This window comes from Falco cherrug, chromosome 2 (genome assembly GCF_023634085.1).
Source record: "Falco cherrug isolate bFalChe1 chromosome 2, bFalChe1.pri, whole genome shotgun sequence".
In the NCBI taxonomy this organism is placed as follows: domain Eukaryota; kingdom Metazoa; phylum Chordata; class Aves; order Falconiformes; family Falconidae; genus Falco; species Falco cherrug.
The window spans coordinates 57,076,197-57,094,462 of NC_073698.1; the positions used below are offsets into that span (position 1 = coordinate 57,076,197).

The 18,266-nt window shown below is 41.9% G+C and overlaps 1 protein-coding gene across 1 annotated transcript in view; it reads left to right on the plus strand.

The window, feature by feature from the left end:
* The first annotated feature begins 28 nt into the window (after positions 1 to 28).
* FARP1 (FERM, ARH/RhoGEF and pleckstrin domain protein 1) overlaps positions 29 to 18,266 on the plus strand; it is a 213,179-nt gene continuing 194,941 nt past the window's right edge. Inside the window, exon 1 of the mRNA XM_055703285.1 lies at positions 29 to 312. The gene's annotated coding sequence lies outside the window, so the exon portion shown is untranslated. The remainder of the gene's footprint in view (positions 313 to 18,266) is intronic.

The following is an 18,266-nucleotide window of genomic DNA, read 5'->3' on the forward strand; positions in this document are numbered from 1 at the left end:
CGTCCAGTTCCCGCTCTCCCTGTCTGCGGGCGGCAGCAGGACCCCGGTCTCCGTCGCCGCCTGTCCCCTTTCTCCTCAGTGCCCGGCCGGGGGGGCTTCCGCGGCTGCAAAGCCGGACATGGCGACCCTGCTCCTGCGAGTCCCCCGCTGTCCTCCTCCCCCCGCCGCCACCACTCCTGCCTCCGCCTTCTCCTTCTCCTCCCCGCGGAGCTTTTAATGGCTCGGACCTCCGGCGGCCAAGCGCGACTGCCCCTGCACCAGCCGCAGCGAGGAGAGCCGGCGGGAGCCCGCGCCGCCCCAGCCCCGCGCACGGTAAGGACGGCACGGCGAACAATGGGGCCGGGCGGGAGCGGCTGCGGGTGGCGCCCGCCCCGCCGGGCACCGCGCTGAGGGCTGCGGGACCCGCCCGCGGGGCGGCGAGGGCGTGAGCGAGCCGGCGGCCGGCAGCGCAGCGACGCGGCCGGCAGCGACGCCCCTGGCACCGCCGCCCCCTCCCCGGGCGGTGACAGCCGCGGGGCCGCGCTGCCCGGCGGACACCCCGCGGGCGGCGCGCTGCCCCGCTTAATCCCATTACCGCGGGTAATCCGCGGGGAGGCACCGCGCCGAGCGGCGCCCGGAACGCCGTCCCCCCCCCGCTTCCCCCCGGCCACCGCGGCCGGGCGCAGTCCGGGCGGCGGCCAGGGCGGTCGCTCAACTTGGTGCCTTTTGTTTCGCCCCCCCGGGGCTGAGAACCCGACCCCGGCGGCGGGGCGTCCCCGCGGCGGGGCGGGAGCCCTGAGGGAACGCTCGGTGACGGGCGGCCCCGGTGGCCCGAGGGGAGGTTTGGGCCAGGCCGGCAGCCGGCGGGCAGGCCGCGCTGCGGGGGGCGGCGCGCCTCCCTCCCCACCTCGGCCCCAGGGCGGCTCGGGCGACCGGACAGCCCGGCCCGGGGGCGGTGGGTGTGGGCGCGGGCCCGCCGCCGGTGCCGCCCCCCGGGTTGCGGACCCCCGGGTTCCCTGAGCGGCGGTAGCGGCCGCTGCCCGGTGCTCCTCCACCTTCACACCCGGCCGGGGCACGCCGAGGTGGCTCCCTCGACGCCTCTGCCTTCGCCTCACCCGTGCCCAAGCTGGGGCTTTGCCGCTTTCAAAACCGAATGTTTCCCGCTCTGCAGCACGGTCGGCCTCGAACGGGCATGAACTGCTGCGGGAAGTTCTGAGTAAACAGAAGTTTATTTTCAGAGCGGGAGCTTGTGTGTAGTAGGCCTTATCTTCTGCGATTCCGCTGCTTTTTTTTTTATTTTTTTTTTTTATTTTCAGCAAACGCAAACTCTGTGGCATTTTTTTTTAAGTTGCTGGATTTACTTGGTTGCTGGCATGAAATAAATGACGTGTGGAGCGTATCTTTTTCTGTCACAGCCTTCTTACCAGGGTTTTGTTCAGGGTCCCTGGGGAGGGGGAAGATCATTGCTCTAGAGGAACAGTGTTGCTCATCTGGTTTATTATTCGTATCTCTCAGACGCTTTTACTTTTGCTTCATGTATTGCTCCCAATGTGTATTTACAGCAAGCAGCTCATGTTGGAATCAAGCCAACAACAACAAAAAAATAAATTCTGAAGGAATCCAGTTCAGAAAAGCCCCAAACGTTCTCTTGAACTACGGTATCCCCTTCCCCTGCTTGTGGATGTTGACGCAAGAATTGCGGTTATCTAGCTAATTAGCGGGTCTGAGCCTTTTAGAAACGGTCCCGCGTACCGAGAAAGTACAAAATCCTCTTAGTGGCGGTTCACGTGCCCGCGCCGCCGGGGCCCGGGCGGGGTGCGCGGGGTGGCACGGCGGGACGGGACAGACGGGACGGGCGGGAGCGGGGCTGTGCGCGCGCTGCCCGCCGCGCTGCATCCTGGGCCTTGTAGTTACCCCGGCGGCGCGCTGTGCTGTGTGAGGGCAGGGGCGCCGCGGCCGGGTCCGCCTGCCTCCTTTGCCCTGGCCCTCCCTGCCGCCAGACCTGTGGTGCTGCGCACAGTGTGGCAGCTCTGTGGCTCGGGGATCCCGCCCGATGCGTTTGCGGTTTAGTTCAGAGCTTCATTCTCTGAGGTACGGCTTTGCTCTAGGATTGGTAGAGTCTTTCCTTTGCGGACAGCAAAAGTGAGGGGTAATGCTTAATACGCTGAATTATGATGGCTATTTGAGAGCTTGGACATCACTATATCAGCCCAAACGTGCTGTAAATTCTTTTATACCTGCAGTCTGAAGTTCAGGTGTAGCCATGGAGGGGATCATTGGCAGTAGGGCCAGCTGGCATTGTCACAGGAAGGGGTTAGAAAACGTATTTCTCTGCTCATTCTTTTGCAGTATCTTGTGTATAGCCAATTAAATTGTGGGGTGTTTTTAATTCTGCGCTCCATTTTCTTGAACAAATCAAATCAAATAGGAAAGTGGGCAGACTGTTTAACACACTAACATGGGACTTCAAAACGTCAAAAGTTGGTAAGTGATTGAACGTGTAATACCAAAGCCTGACTAATGGCTGGACTTCAGATCTTCAAACTGGAAATCCTTTTTTTTTTTTTTTTTACCCCTCCCAAGGTTGATACAGTTTGTTAGTAATTTTGTAATCAATATCTTAAAACCTGCTACTTGTAACCAAACTTCTTGAAAGAAAATTGCAGATGATAAATGACCAAAGGGGAAACACAACTTAAATGTGATGGTTTGAAAAATAAAAGACTTGCTTTAGGAGATGTATTTCTGCATTAAAATTCAGACAGAGAAATCTGAATTTATAGAGCTATTCAGTGAATTTTCCCTGCTGATTTTAGATTAAATTGAGTTAGGAAAAAAATCCATACTTCCACTTAAGAAATTCATATATGATGAAAATTAGCAGCTCTTTTTAAAAAAATATAAAATTCTTGACACTGACAAATATGAGGCTGCCAGTGCTGCCAGCCTTTTAGATTATTTATGCTTTGTCATGGAGCTATGGAAAAGAACTGCTTCTCTGGTTTGAAGTATCTTTGCATTAAGTCTTTGCCTTGCCTCTTGGGCATGGATTTCTAAAAGGGACTGACTGGTGCAGTAATTCCCAAAGTGGGACCTGTTAGGGCACAAAGCTGGGGAAGATGGTCCATGGGACCATATTGTTTTCACATAGTTTGCAGTGACAAGTTGGCTGCAGGGCAGAGAAATTTCAGGGCTGCCAGTGGGCTAAGGAATCACGTGCACACCAGTGGCTGAGTGTGTCCCCTCTGGTTTTGTAAGGAAAACTGCAGAGAATGACATTGTGTCTTCTCTGGCTGTTAATGGTTGTCCATCCCTCTTTCTTGAGACTGGAATTTGAAGTGCAGGTCAGTGCTCTGACCTTGTCCTCCCCTCTGCTTGGGGAAATGCAGATCTGCATCTTGCTGACTGCAGGGGAGATCTAGATCCAGAACTTCATCAGTAGAATTGACTTAACTCACCTTTTTAAACTTACATTTGTAATTAGGAAGTATTTTTTTGCAACTGTAGGATTAGGTTTCAAAACCTGATTATATACATAAATGAAGTTCTGGTGATGTCTTCTGCAGTTAAACTTCTGTATTTATAATCTTGGTTACATTCTAGGACAGAATCAATGTATTTGCATTATACTTCTCGTACTGTGTTGTGATTGATTTTAGTGATGGTGACTAAACTTGCTGGTTTTGGTTTCTGATTTGTTTTTTTCCCCACTGATTTTTCGTGGTGCTTGTCTGTGCCAGTGTCCTTATTTTATATTGTCTTTTTTAGAAAAGCATGATAAAAATGCTGTTTATTGAATTAGGTCCACCAACTTGTCCTGCTTTTTCTGTTTCTTCTTTTAGCAGTTGGCATGTTTATCTTAAAAGGGCCTTTCCAGACTTAGTTTCGTGACTTTGAAAGGTTGCAGTTTGTGTATTTTCTTTTTTTTAATGCACTTTTCTGACTGGTAGGTGCTGAGTAGGTGGTGAAGTTTATAGTTTACAGATGGACTGCTGAATTAGGGACAGTAAAGGGGCAACTTGCTTTTCTGGTTGTAAAGGCACATAAGACTAATTACAGAGGTATAAAACGTCATCAGGCTTTGAATTTGTGCAAAATGTCAGTATGTTTGGCCTGCAGAAATGTAGGCAAATCAGACAGGTCATTCTTTATGAGATGTGGGCACTATCTTGTTTGTAATCAGTTGCAGGATGATGAGCTTTTTAGCCTTGTCTGTAATGAAGTAGACTTGATTAAATATTATGAGAAACGAAAATACGATATGCCTTTTAGGGGATTTGAGAAACGGAGTAAGCAACTACTTTTTTTTTTTTTATTTTTTTTCCAACAACTACTTTTTTTTTTAAAGTCTGGAGATACAAATTGGGGAAATTATTTTTAATGTTTGGTGGTCAAAAAGGATTTAGAAAAAGATTGGTGGCTCTGTACTCGGACTGAAATTTTGTTGGTGAAGTTCACAGAGGTGCTGAAGTTCTGTTTTCTGTTGATCTCGGAGAGGACTGTGATTTGTTTGTAATGTGCCCTTGAATGTTATGCAGTGAAGTCTGTACCATAAAATCTGTGTTTGTGTTGCTGTACAAAATGGAGGAAAGAACTTCCTCAAGCTATGAAATCTGGATACTGAGGTTTACAGTAGAAGATTCCTGCACAATACACACTTGTTACTAGGCATGAAGAATACTTGAGTGGCTGGGGTGGTATTTTATAGTATAAGTCAGGGATGGTGTTTCCAGACGCTGTTTTCTTTCCCAGGTTATAAATAAGAGTATAGCGGTAAAGCCCACTGAAAGGTGGGAGACTGTGTCTCTGAAGTGGTGTTGCTGGTTCCCTTGCTGGTGATGCCTTGCCTATGCAGCACTCTGCTGCTTGCCATTAAAATTAGGTTTTTGGCTACATTGGGATCAGTGCTGGAGGTTCCTGTTCCGTGGTGCAAGACTTCTCAAATGAGTAGTAAAGTTAATGGTGATTTCAGTCCCAGCGTCCTTCCAAATATGCTGCCTTGGAGGGCCAAGGTGGTGGTTTGGACCTTGCAAGGTGACTGAATTTGCCAATTTGCCATAATGAATGTACATTAAGAGACTATTATACTCCAATTTGACAAGTGATTCTGCTGCCTGGTAAGGCTCTTTAAATTGCTGTTTCAAGCTCTCTCCTTCATTGGGTATGTTAACACAGAAGTGGAAAGGGTAAGTTGTGCAACCAAAGGGACCTTCCCATCCTCCCCCAAGCTACAGGTCTCCCCAAAGCATCTATTTCTGTAATACAGGAGGTACTTAGGTGTATAATATCCAAAGTATTATAGAAATTTTGCAGTTGGAGATGTGTCACACAGATCGTTGTGTCTGAGGAAAAGCTGTGACTTTCTGAACAGAGATACTAGTAGCAAGCCAGCCCTGTGTTTGGGTGCAGATAGTATCCTCTGGATACATAGAGAAAATGGCATTGTTGCCTCTGAGACAAGCTGCTCAGGTACCTGGATTGTCTTGTGCAAAACGTTGCTAGGGAAGAGCACACGTTTTTGTAGGTCAAAATGTGACTTACTGGTAAACTTGAAAATGTAGCAGTAATAGGAAAGGGTTAGTATTGCTGGGTGTTTTCCTTCTCTGGTCCAGGGCTTCTGCTGGCTGCTGTCGGCCTCTCTGCATCTTTCACTCCTGATTATTGCAGGACCAGTTGTTTGATTGTTGGTCACTAATAATAGTGATGACTGCATCTCCTTAATCAAGGACCCTTATTTTCAGTCACCTGCACCACAGGCACAGGTCAGGAAGATATTTGTCAATTTATTCAAATAGCAAATGTGGTACAAAGGATCTAGAAGGATCTAGCTGCTCAGTAACCTCTGTACATTTGATGGGCTCTTTCTGCTCCTCATTGTGCATTTTTCTGTTGGTTATGCTCTTTCAAATGATTGTATTTTTTTTTTTCCCGTGGATTAAGCACTTGAGTTGCAGACATTGTGTGTTCATTTCTTACATCTCCGAGTGTTATTTTTGGATGTGTCCCAGCCTCTGTCTCCCCACTGAACAATGCCAAAGGTGGTCCGCAGGGACCTTTGCTAGCCCAGCAATGGAGCACCAGCAGGCTGCTCATTAGTCTTTTATGTCTCTCCTTGTCAGTTTTACTGTGAAACTCCCTATTGCTTCGATTGCATATGTTAGAATAATTAGGCTTCCTGTTCAGCAGGTTTGTATGGCATTGGTTTTGGCCTGAAAGTTCAGGGGAGGGGAAGATTACTATTAAATTATATGAAATGGCTAGTATGTCTTTGGTAGTTGCCTTTTCCCATTGCGATGTGGGTTTAAAACATAGTCTTGCACAAAGAGAGGCAGGAATGCTGAGCAGACTTTCATGCTATTTATATAGGAGGTGTTTACCCTTGATTAGTAAATAAGTGAAAATAAATTTAAAAAATAAACCTCTTTTAAGGGGGAAGGAGTATGTGGTGATACCACTATTTGGTTGGAACAGGGCCTCATATTATGTAGAGGGTCTGGGAACACAGCAGATACCAGACGGACTTTGGCATTTCCCTGGCCACCCTGGTCTTCCTATGATTATGGTAAGGGAGGATGGGGTGTCTTTCAGAGGTTGAGGATTTTTTTTCTGCTTGTCTCTCTCAGTTCTCCAATTGTACTGGAGTTTGCTGCTGTTTATGGCTTACCATAAAAGTTAAATGAATTTGTTTTATTTTGTTAATTCTCTGCAGTCTTACGCTTGCAGTAACAGTGATTACAACTGAGAAGTCTCTGGCCAGCTCTTGTTGAGGTGTATAACAGTAGTGTCTTTTTCAGATTAAAGGCGAGTATGATTTGTTTAGTTTGTCCTGCCAGTGGTTATTTTATCAAACACCAAGGCTAAAAAAGAAGGTAAGGTTCATGTAAAAGTAAGAATCTGCAGGAACTGTTGTGTTCTTTCTGAAGAGTTTCTTATTCCAGGGAGTGGTTAGTTTTCAGGCCCTTAATATGAAAAATATTAAAGGGAAAATGGGGAGGGGGGATTCTGTTTCTGTACCTTTTAAAGAATTATGAGTGTGTATAACTTTTTGTACCAGGTAGTCTCAGTGCATTATAGAAATTAGACTAGTTTTGTGTGAATCTGTAAGATTAGCTTCCTTGGAGGAAATTTTCAGTCTTTTTATTTGAAGACCTTGGCTTCTATCTTTGTGGAAATTCCTCCTGAAAATATCTGTTTTGCATTGCTTTTGTAAGACCTGAAACCATTAATGTTTACCTTTAACATACTAAATGGTCAATAGTGCTTTTTAAACAAGGGCATCAGTATGTGTATGTAGGAAGATCAACTGTATGGTTGTGTTGTTGTAACCTGTGTTGTTCATTAGCCATCTTTTTACAGCTTAGCTGAATTAACTGGTGTAATGTGGAAAATAAAATTGTTTAATGTTTTGGTGCAGAGTGCCATTTTTTCTTCCTGTACCCTTTGAAATGTTGAGCATAATTTTCAGTACTATGAAAAATAAAATGCTAGAAACCACAAAAAGAAATATAAAACAAGCGAAAAGGAAAAGATACCTAGAATGTACAGTAATAAATATTGAAACAGAAGCTAGCAGAAAATATCCTCAGTGTGCCTCAATTGCAAATAAATACATAAAACAAAGCAGATGGCATGACAGTATTGCAGTGGAGAGAAGGGCAAGTGACTCTGCCATTTGAATATAAAAAAGGTTTTAAAAGGCATTCTAATTAAGTGCTGCTCAAGCTCTGCATTTACTAATAATATTTGAATTTTGAGATGAGTCACAAACAGCACAATTCTACGGATATAGGATCAGTTTGCCTAAAACATGTGAGTTGGGAGCGAACCTCTTGAGAGAAGAATTTCTAAATAGACCTCTTAGAAGTTGCTGCTGGTAACTTTTGGGGGCAGGTTTTTCAATATCAATGTTTTTCTCCTATTATTTACAATTATGGCTTGAATGGTAATGCTGCCTCTTCATTTCTGACTGTTCTCTGTGTATACCTGTGTAAACTGTTGGGCAACTTCAACCATGTTAGACAATGACTAATTAATAAGTGCCATTTTTTAGTTATTTATTTATATTTAGATATATAGTTATATAATTATAACTATTTTAATTATAATTAAAAAATAAGTGCTAGATAGAGGAGAGAGTGAAATCACTGCAGCTGTTGCTGCAAGCCATCTGCATTGCCTGTCAGCTGCCCAATCGGCACGTGTTGGCTGGGCAGTCGCATAGGTACTGCTCAAAGTAAATGCAGCCTCATGCCATCTCATTAGCAGTGAATTAATAGGACAGTGTCAAGAGAGGGGTTGGGAAGGCTGGCAGGACAGGAGGTGTGTAGTGGAGTGAGTCATGCAGCAGCTGCCTTTTCGTCGTGCAGGGGCTGAGGGAAGAGTATCAGTTGGTTGGAAACCAATTTTTGTTAGCTCTGTTGATCACCAGACGTGAGCATGTTTACAATAGTGGTTCTTAGTGGGGAGGAAACAAACCTAGCACTAATGAAGCCTGTCCAGAAAGCGAAATCTTTAATAAAAACCTTGGCCACATTGACACCTAGCACAATTTCCTACCGTCATCTGGAAATGCTGTAGCCATGAAGTAGTATGCCTGTATCCGATGGAGTACCAAAGCCATGAAGTAGTGTGCCAGTATCCAATGGAGTACCAAAGCGATGGTGTGAGAGCAGGCTATCTGCATGAAGTTTACTTCCAGTTGTCCAGCTTTTAGAGTGCAAATCAAGGGCTATTTCAGATTCTGAACCAATAAACGGCCACTCAGGTAATACCTTCAATGTGAGCATTTCTCCCTTAATTTTGTGCGCAGTGACTGCATGTTAAGGCACCAGTAAAATCATTGGAGCGCTTTCTAGTTATGATAACGCTTCAAGGATCATTTGAAGCAATGGATGAGCAAATGACACTTGATGGTGACTCTCTGCTTGAGAAAACCCAACACAGGGACGACATTCCTGTCCTCCTGAATGAAGAGAAACTCCATGATGAAGGAGAGCTAGGGCGTGCTGCAAGTGGATGACTGAAAAAATAGATCACCGTTGTGATGGAGTAGTGTGTATGCGTGTATTTGTACACATGATGAGAAGATGGAGTTCAGAAGCATTTTCTTTTTCTGCAACTAAGTTTTAGACTTTTAATTTTCCTCTGATATAAAAAAAAAGCCAAGCAAACTCAACAGTCTATATGTTCAAGAAAATTCCAACATGTATGTGAAAGCATTACAAGTGAATGCAGTTTTGTTCTTAATCAAGTGTTTGCTAGGGTTGTTTTGACTCCCTTAAATCTGTTGGTAAAATTTCTTTGGGCAGTAGATAAAACTACCGAGTTTTCCTTCAAAGTTCCTTTCCTTAAAAGTGAGAGTAATGTTTGAAATATGTTATTTAAAATATTTAAAATTAAAAATAGGTGATGTGGTGAGAACAGCTAATACACAAAGAATGACCTAATTAAAGCTAAAGTAGTTAGCTGTAGAGATGGTGAACTCTTCACGCATGTATCACAATAGATGGATGCAAGTAACAGAACTACATTTTCTCTCCTGGCGTCACGTAAAGAAATTAACAGGAACAGCTAGGTATGCCCCTTCATCTTTGGATTCAGATTCTCAGCAAAATCAGTGTGGTATTGAGGATATTCATGGCCGCAGGATTAGGTGATGTCTGTCCTTCATGAAGGCTCAAAGGATTTTCATTTTAGCATAAATGTAATTCAGTAGAAAAAATCCCAAAGAAGACTCTATATTCTACTTTTCTGTCTGCTTTTGTCAAAACAAAATGCCCCTTCCAAGATGAAGAAAGTTCCTTCCACTTAAAAGCACCCCAGGATTGGAGCTGAAGTTTGGATGTGTGCTGTGACTGGAAAATGGTAGCTGTAAATCTAAAAAATGTCTACAGAAAAATGTAAAGTGCTTCTAGAAGTTTTAAAGCCTTGTATCTGCAGCAGTTCTGAGCTAACATCGGAGCAGAATGAATCTCAGAGAATGGTGATCTGAGAACAGTTCCAGCTTGGCAAGGAAAATGTGATTTGGAGATGTGGAAGAGCAAATTAATCAGAATAATAGGTCTGGCCCTTGCAGGTAGATTGAGCCTAATGAATTTAATATCTGAAAATTAATTATAAAACCAACCTGATAATATGTAACAGGACTTAAGAGGATGTTTTAAAACCTACAAGTAATTCCACGATTTTTATGCAGGGGAGTTCCCAGGAGTGGAATAAAAATACTGGCTTTTGTTTTCCCATAGAATATTTGGATTGCAGTAACCAGTCCCACTTCACTCACGTGCGTATGTGTCCTGTTGCAATCAAGTGACAGTTTGCCTCAACTTGGAAAAGGCTGAAATGCCCGAGAGCTGGATTGTACAGTGTCAGCTGGGTAAAAGTTTCCTGAAGTCTTTTGGCAGTGTCCAACTTCTGTGAAATAAAATATGCTGCAGCAATTTATAATTTGTGTGTGTGTATATTAATCAATGAGTGGATTTATTCTAAGCATTAACTTGCTTGTTGATGGCAAATCCTGGAATAGCCTATTTTTTTCATTAGGCTTCCAGGCTAAATTTAATTGAAATTTTGTCAGGAGGACAAGCTAGTCCAGTTACTTTTGAATGTGTATAAGGAAAGTTCTGTAACTCCTTTGGTATTCCTCCAGTAAGGCCTGATCCTTTTTTATCTATGAAGTTTAAAGCTTGAGGGGACAACAAGGACTCAAATCAATTGGAAGTAATTGCAACTAGATCATCAGCACAGTTTTGTTTAATTTACAATGTTTATTTAGTGCTCTCCTGTTGAGGAAGTTTAATCAAATTCCTGGTGCTGTGGGGGACCGCAGGGAGGAATAGCAATGATTTGGGTGCTTGTTTCGAGGACTCTACCATATGTATGTGTAATTATGTATTTGGGAAAGAAAGATATTTATTTTTCCTTTTTTTAAATACCTGGTGCAGCAGCTGAAGTGGTTCCTCTGTAACTGGGCATGGGGACACAGGGACTCCCTCTTGGCTGAGTGCTTTTGGTGGGGCCAGGCTTGTCTCCCATTGATGCTCTTAAAGCATCCAAGGAGAGGAGCTCTGCTTTTAAAGTCACACAGCAACACAAATCCTTTGAATGTTAATACAGTGAATACAGTTGTGTTAATACCATGTCCCTGCTATTTTGGAATAGACAGAACAGCCTTTAGAAGCTCTTGGCTCATTGCTTGTTGTTCATACGTCTTGTTTAAATAAGCTGTGTTACAGTGCTCATCTGTGAGGGCTGTGTTGGTAGTGCCTGATGCAGTATTTCACTGTGCAGAGCTAGCATCTTTAAGCCCCAAGTTTGAGAGTGTGTATGTTATGGGACAACTTCAGGCTCTTTTCTTCAGGGAATAAGAATTGATGGGGAGAGCTGACAATCAAAAGTCTTGACCTTTGAATGCATGGAATGTCGTAGGGGATTATCCTTACCCAATATGCAATTAGTTCATGTTAGAGGGAAGAATAGTAGCCCCTTTCTTTGTGCCTGTTTCTTCTGTCTACGCTTCTTTCCCCTTCGCATACACTCTCAGTGTTTAGCAGTATGTATGTTTTTTTTTTCTGATTCACTAATAAGGCTGAATTTCTTTCAGGGTAAAAGAAAAAACATGATGTAAATCAAGGTTCTGCGTTTCTATTTCTGCACGTCATGTGTGCTGCTGTTGGTAGTCCTGGGAAGAGCCATTCTTCTTGCCTTAGTTTTAATGACACAAAATTTAATGAATTTTGTGAGGAAAAAAATAAACACAAACAATACTGTCACTGTTGCAAGGCTGAGATTAGGGAAATTTATTTAATCACTATGAATTAATGAATATGTGGCTTTTCTTCTTGAAATAAAGGGTGAAGAGTCTGCAATTTGAATAATTCCTATACTGAAGGCAGGATCTTACTGGTACTACTTTTATCAGGTTTTCAGGTAGTAATAATTATCTGGTGTTCTCCAAACCTGGCTATATTGATTATATATACAATATTTACAGTTTTTTCCTTCTTGAATTCTGTGCATGTTCTTATTTCCCAACCCTTTTTTTTTAAGGCAGTAACTATCTGGGACAGCATTCTATAGTATTTATCCATAATATTTGTATTTATCTTCTCTATCAATAAGGTAAATGTGATAGAAGGACACGCTGTTTATGTTTTGTAAAGTTTCAGTAAGCTTATAGCCCACACTGGTGCTGGTGTAGAGTCCTGGAACTTTTTAGCCATTCATTTACGTCTTCAAAAGTGCAAGTATGTAAGTTTTGAGTAATATTATTTTTCCATTAGTCCTACAGCTTTCTTAACAGTAAGGAAGGAATGCAAATCTTTGGAGGCTCATCTGGGGTTTTGATGACCCAATAAAATTAAATTTTTTGGGGCATGAAGCCTTTAAATGCTGCAACAGATTTTGCATATGATTGGTATGATTTGGAAAGACTGCAAATGGCAAGCCCGGTATTGGACAGTTATCTTGATGGATTTGTAGAGGCTTTTTTTCCCCTTCTTCCTTGTGCCAGAATGCAGTCATCTAAAGATTTTCTTCGTGATCATCACGAGACTCAAATTTAAAATGGTTTTTAAATTCTGTGTCATGTAAGTTCTACATACGCTTTGTTCTGTACCATATGATTAAGAAAGGAGACTTTCGGAAACATGCAGTGATTGTGAGAAAGTTATCAACTGTTAAGAGAATCTGACTGTTAACATCCTTGCTTTATTTATTTATCTATTTTATTCAGTCATTTTTCCACTAAGAGAAATCCATCTTTTTTTTTCGGCATGGATTTACAAGTCAATATCTTTTCCTGTCACTAAACATATTGGGCACCTTGAACGGTAAACATGAATGTTTTACTCTAATAGACAGGACTTTATATTCTGACTAATAGCTACCCTTGATCTTACCTGCTTCAGTTTTTGTTCAGTAATTTGTAGGATGAGGTTCTGTTGTTTCCACTGCCTGGTGAGCTGTATTTTCAGTGATTGACTGAAGGACAAGTTTTAGGTAACTACAGGCCTAAGCCAGTGTTTGTAGGCATCTTGGCAATGGTCATAAATTCTTTTCTGTGTCCATAATCTGATTCAAGGGTGCTCCGTATAAGGACTGATGTTTTTGTTCAAGCCTCTTTCATGTCTTAAATACCACTGCTTCCATTAAAAGAAAAAAACCCCTCCAACTAATAAAACTACTGCACAGTTTACAATCTTACTGTTGGGTTTTTTTCCTGCTGGTAAACTGGCCCGTGTAAAATGGCTCTAATTCTTCCTAAATCTTTAAACTTCCCACTGAACTTGCAGACCACAACCCTGACATGCTCCTACACTTTATTATCCTGCAAATGTTTTGTTCTCTTGCTGCTTTGCTGTGGCAGTCTCCTTGGTTCCCTGGGAAGCTTTTTTTTTTGCTCTGGGTTGTCCAGTTCTAGTACAGAGAGTTACCTGCAGGATGGAGCCCTTCAGGAGGACTTGCTGTGCAGGGGTTTGTCTTCACAGCAGTTGGCTTTCCAGAAAGATCATTTGTAACCTAGTTAATGGACCAGTAGATCTGTTGGTCTCTGCTTCTGAATTTTAATAATTCTTCTATGTTATATAAAACATTCTATACATTTGTTTTCTTGAAATGGAATTACTCATTATTTTTATGCTGAGCTGAAGCAGTTCGTGATTAATAACCTCAAGGTTCTCTTTTGTTACCATATGCTTAGTCATTTTATCTGTGTGAGTAAGTCATGATGACCTATTTTGGTTAGTATGTCTGGTTTTTGAGCTGAAGGATGATAGCAGAAGTGTATCTTGGAATTTCTTGGGTATGCTAGAGGCAAAAAAGGGGAGTAACCAAAAATGTTATTGGAGCGTGGTTTCTGTTCCATAAGATGTTAGAAGCATGTTAGACTATTAAAGCTTTAAAGTGTCACCTATGTTTTTAAAAAACATCTTTAATAAGGAGTTCATTTATATACTTCTGATCATTCTAAGACCCTCCAAGCAAGCCTGACATTGCTACAGGAATTCAGTAAGGCACCACTATGCCATACATCGATGAATAGAGATTCTCTGCTGTCTGGCAATACATATTCCTTACCCACTGAGACAGCCACTAATTTTTTTTTAATTAGATGAATGCAACTTTGAAGGCTCCTCACTGAAGGAATACATTAAGAGAGCTGCCTAAAGGATATCTTATTTCTGCAGAACATGCAAAAAGTCCGAGTCACTTTGCAAGCTGAGGGCTGTGGTAACAATTTATTTCACTTAAAGCAATAGTGCATTTGGCTGTTCTGCTGGTTCTTCATGCTTAGAATTTACTAGAGGGGAAAAGACTTTAAAAGGATTGAAAATCATACCTATACTTTTTAAAATTATTATTACATTGTCTTTCATGAAAAAAAACCCTTTTTTTCCCTTAACTTACAAGATCTAACAACTTCATAGGTAGCTGTTGTTTATCCGTTCCCCCATCTTGAGTACTTCAGACAGATGAGAACCAAGCCATAAGCCTCCCAAATTGTACACATAGTATTCCCTAACTGACTACTAACTAGTCCTAGTAGTTGCAAGAAGTGTGAAAATGTCAGGTTCATGACTGTGTGTCTGCTTTGTTTGGTAATGTTGTCAGTGTTTTTTCTGGCAGTTTTATTTAAACTTGACTCGGTGAATGAAGAAGTGCAGTTTACTTACAGACTGGAGGTAACGATATATGAAAAGCGGCATAGGCTTGGAAAACGGGGATGCAACCCAGGATCCATCTGAGCAAACCCAGGAGCTGATGTGAATGGTGAAGCAGCAGGGTATGGCCTTGAACACAACTGATAACTGAAGCACAGGAACATCTTATCTTCTGTCCATGGGATGTTCCAGCTGACCTTGCTGCATTGCATGGGCTGAGGATAGTATGGTTTTCCCAAGCGTGCCAGAGGTGATCTGGGGAAATCTTTCTGGGAGAAAGGGACAATTAGGGCTTGCTATACACTAGCATATAGTGTTGCATGTGGCCTTTTTCTTTACTTTTTTATTTGATCCCCCTGTAGTCCCTTACTGCAAAGATCAGCTGCGTTGGTAGGTTTTCAGTATTGTGATACAGTTACTGAGCAAAATAAGTTCTATTTCTGTAATCTCTAACAGCAAGTAGGGCTTATCAAAATTATTGCAAGGCCAGAAAATAGACTGGTTTGTATTTAGGATTTATTTTAACATAGTCAGGACTTCAGGTCATTTCTGGTGTGAACCTTTACATATGAGTTGCTGTGTGCATCTGGGCTACTTGCACATCTTCCAAGGACTGTTCATACCTTCCCTGAAGTGTTACCGTAGCTGGTCAATTAAAACTTGCAGTTGGTATACCACAGTCATTATCTCCTCTTGGGTACCATTCTATAAGTACTTGAAAAGTTGACGTTAGTTGCCTCTGAATAGCCTTCTCTTGATTTCTGCAGAAGCACTGCGTTTTTCAGGCAGAAATATTCCAGGTGGCATTTCTTGGAGGGGCAGGAAGGAGGAAGGGCTTCCATGCCTCTCATTGGGTAAATGGGCTCTCTTCCAACACTAACTTCTGTGCTTGATTCCTGGATAATCATCTTGCTGAGAGCATCCGCTCTGCACAGTGAGGCAGAAAGTTTGGTGTTCTTTAGTTGCATGCAGCTTGAAATTCACCCTCTACTTGTAAGAAAAGAGAAATTGAGCCATATTTTCACTTTTGTAACTTACAAAACAACTGTATGTAGGAACATGTAAACCATTAAGATTTCTTTCTAAAGCAGAGGGGAAACATCCCTCTCTTCGAAGCATTCCAGCATTCTTATGGGCTATTTTTGCATAGATGGGTTGGGAACCTCCTGTAACACAAAACATTCTTTTACGGTCTTATTCTGCGGCCTGATTGAGGCAGATCACTGGTTTGATGGCTGCTGCACACCATGTCTCTGCGTTCACTGCCTTGGAGCCCTATGAAAGTCCAGGGGCTCTGCTGGGGTGCTCTGGAGGCTTCTGTGCCATCCCTGCTGTGGCAGCATGAGTTCGGAGAAAGCTGAAATGTAGAGCTGTGACAGCACTGAGAAACAGGCAAAAAATTTTTTGAATTTCTTGGATGTGTTTTCTTTAAACAGTGATTAAGAGGTCAGATCCCAAATGCTGGCAGCAGTGCATTAGTATTTCACTAGGATTCAGAGTAAAATTATTTCAGTGTGGAAGCAACACCTTGGGAAGATTAACATAAAATCTGTAATGTGAGATGGCTGTGGTGTTTAATGCAGACCTTGTGAAGTAGCAAAGCTGTGGATGATAAGCAGCTAGATACTAGGATGGATAAAAAGTAATGTAGATTTTTTTTGTAAAAAATCATCCTGTTCAGAATAAAACTGACAAATTAAATTTGAACCTTCTGGGAAGTCCTTACCTGCACCTCCTAGTTTCACTTAAATGAAACACTTGGTATCAGTGACTTCTCAAATTAAGTAGGTCAAACAAGATGCACCTTCTGTATTGTCATTTATTGTATACATTGTACACAGTCATTTAAAATATATAAGGCAATTGAAGGGGAGCTACTCTTTAAGTTTTTTTAGTTCTCTATTTTAGTTTCTTTACACTGGATAAAGTTCTGCTTTTTACATTTTTCCAAGTGTTAAGTACTTTCCATTTTTTGAGAAGCAGAAAAGCTTTTGTGTTATGTATTTGCTTTCAATTTAGCTACCAGATGCAGCGAGAATATTTTCTTTTTGAGTAAACTCAGGACTGAGAACTCATCTGGGAGCTCAGAAAGTAGGAAAGCTTTTTCTTCTTCCTTTGTCCTGTTTAATCTATGAACAAAATAATCAGATGGGAGAAAATTAGGATTTTGTGCATTAAAGCTTGAAGCACACAAGGAACTCCAGCTATCTAACTGAAGACATCATGCAAATTAAGTGTCTCACAGGCTTAGTGTTTTTTTAGATTTCTAACAGAATCTCATGGCATTTCAATAAATTTGAATATTGGTGTATTGAAAAATTAATTATGGTCACCAAATTTTAATCTCTCTGTTGTATAATAAATCATTCTGTTGTAAGTAAGTCTTGTTTGTGACACAGTGGTTTGTTTTTCACTTTCTGATGCCTTTTTAGGGTGACTTTCAAGACTTTTTAGTGGTTTAAGTTTAGTTCCTTCCAAATGTAGTGTGTTGAAAGCCATAGTAAAATTGAACTTCTAGAGGAAAATGACAAAAGCAATTTTAAGGTAAGGTTTAGTTCTTACTAATGTGTTTACTTTCCAGTAATGACTTAAGCCATCTGTTTTACCTTTCTTTCATTTGTACCATAAAATTTATCTACAAATGCTTTAAAAATATCCTGCCTTCCCCCCCACTCCTCCCTTCCCCAAGTTTCAGATACTAGTAGAGCATGTTAGGCCATGGAAGCAAGTCAAGAGGTTCACTGCCAAGGTGCAGACTATAACATAACTTTTCTCGTTCTTAAATTATGCAGGACAGATGCATGGAAAGTTTGGTTTTGTTTGTTTTTTTCTGTTACTACTTGTGCTTTGCTGCAGAAAAATAACTGATTCTGTCCAAGCAAGGCTTGTGGTACTACTGCTACTAGTCCTGTCTTGGAAGTTCAGCATCTTATCAGATTACTTTGTGCATGAGTGGTTGTGTATTCTGATGAGATCTCTGTCCCCTGCACATGTAAACTTGAATTTCCTGCCATTTCACACATTGGGGCGAGAATGAAATAACCTACAAGCAGATCCTCCAAAGCACAGTTCCTGGAAACTGTATGCTGTTGTGGGCATGTTTATTTTCTGCTTCTCTCCTTGCTGTGATAATCTCAGCTTTTTGAGGAAGAGAGCAGACAGTTTATTTAAAAACCTGTTATAGCAAAATGTCATTTACATAAGCAACAGTAGATGCCTTCATGCTTCTGAACTCTATTTTCCTTTGCAGACATGAGGAAGACTCTTTCTGTGAGTCTGATCAAAGGATGTGTGGTGTCTAAAGCTACATTACCCTGTAATGTTAGAGAGGCTTCTTCAGCAAGGCAAGACTGGAAAGAAACTCAATCTTATATATGCTTAAAGAAATTGAAAGGTGTTATACTTGAACTTTCGTTTTCAGAGTGATCAGGATATCTGTCCAGTGCTCCAGCTCTATTTTTGCTTATAGTCCAAGGCTGTTTTGCCTTCAGCTCTTCATGAAGTTGGAGGATAAAGAAGCTTGGTTCTTGGTGTTGTGATGGGGTTTGAAGTGTTTTTTCATGCTCTTCTCCTTTTGTCCAGCTGCTTCCCTTGTGGTTACATCCAAGCCTTAACTGTACATTATTG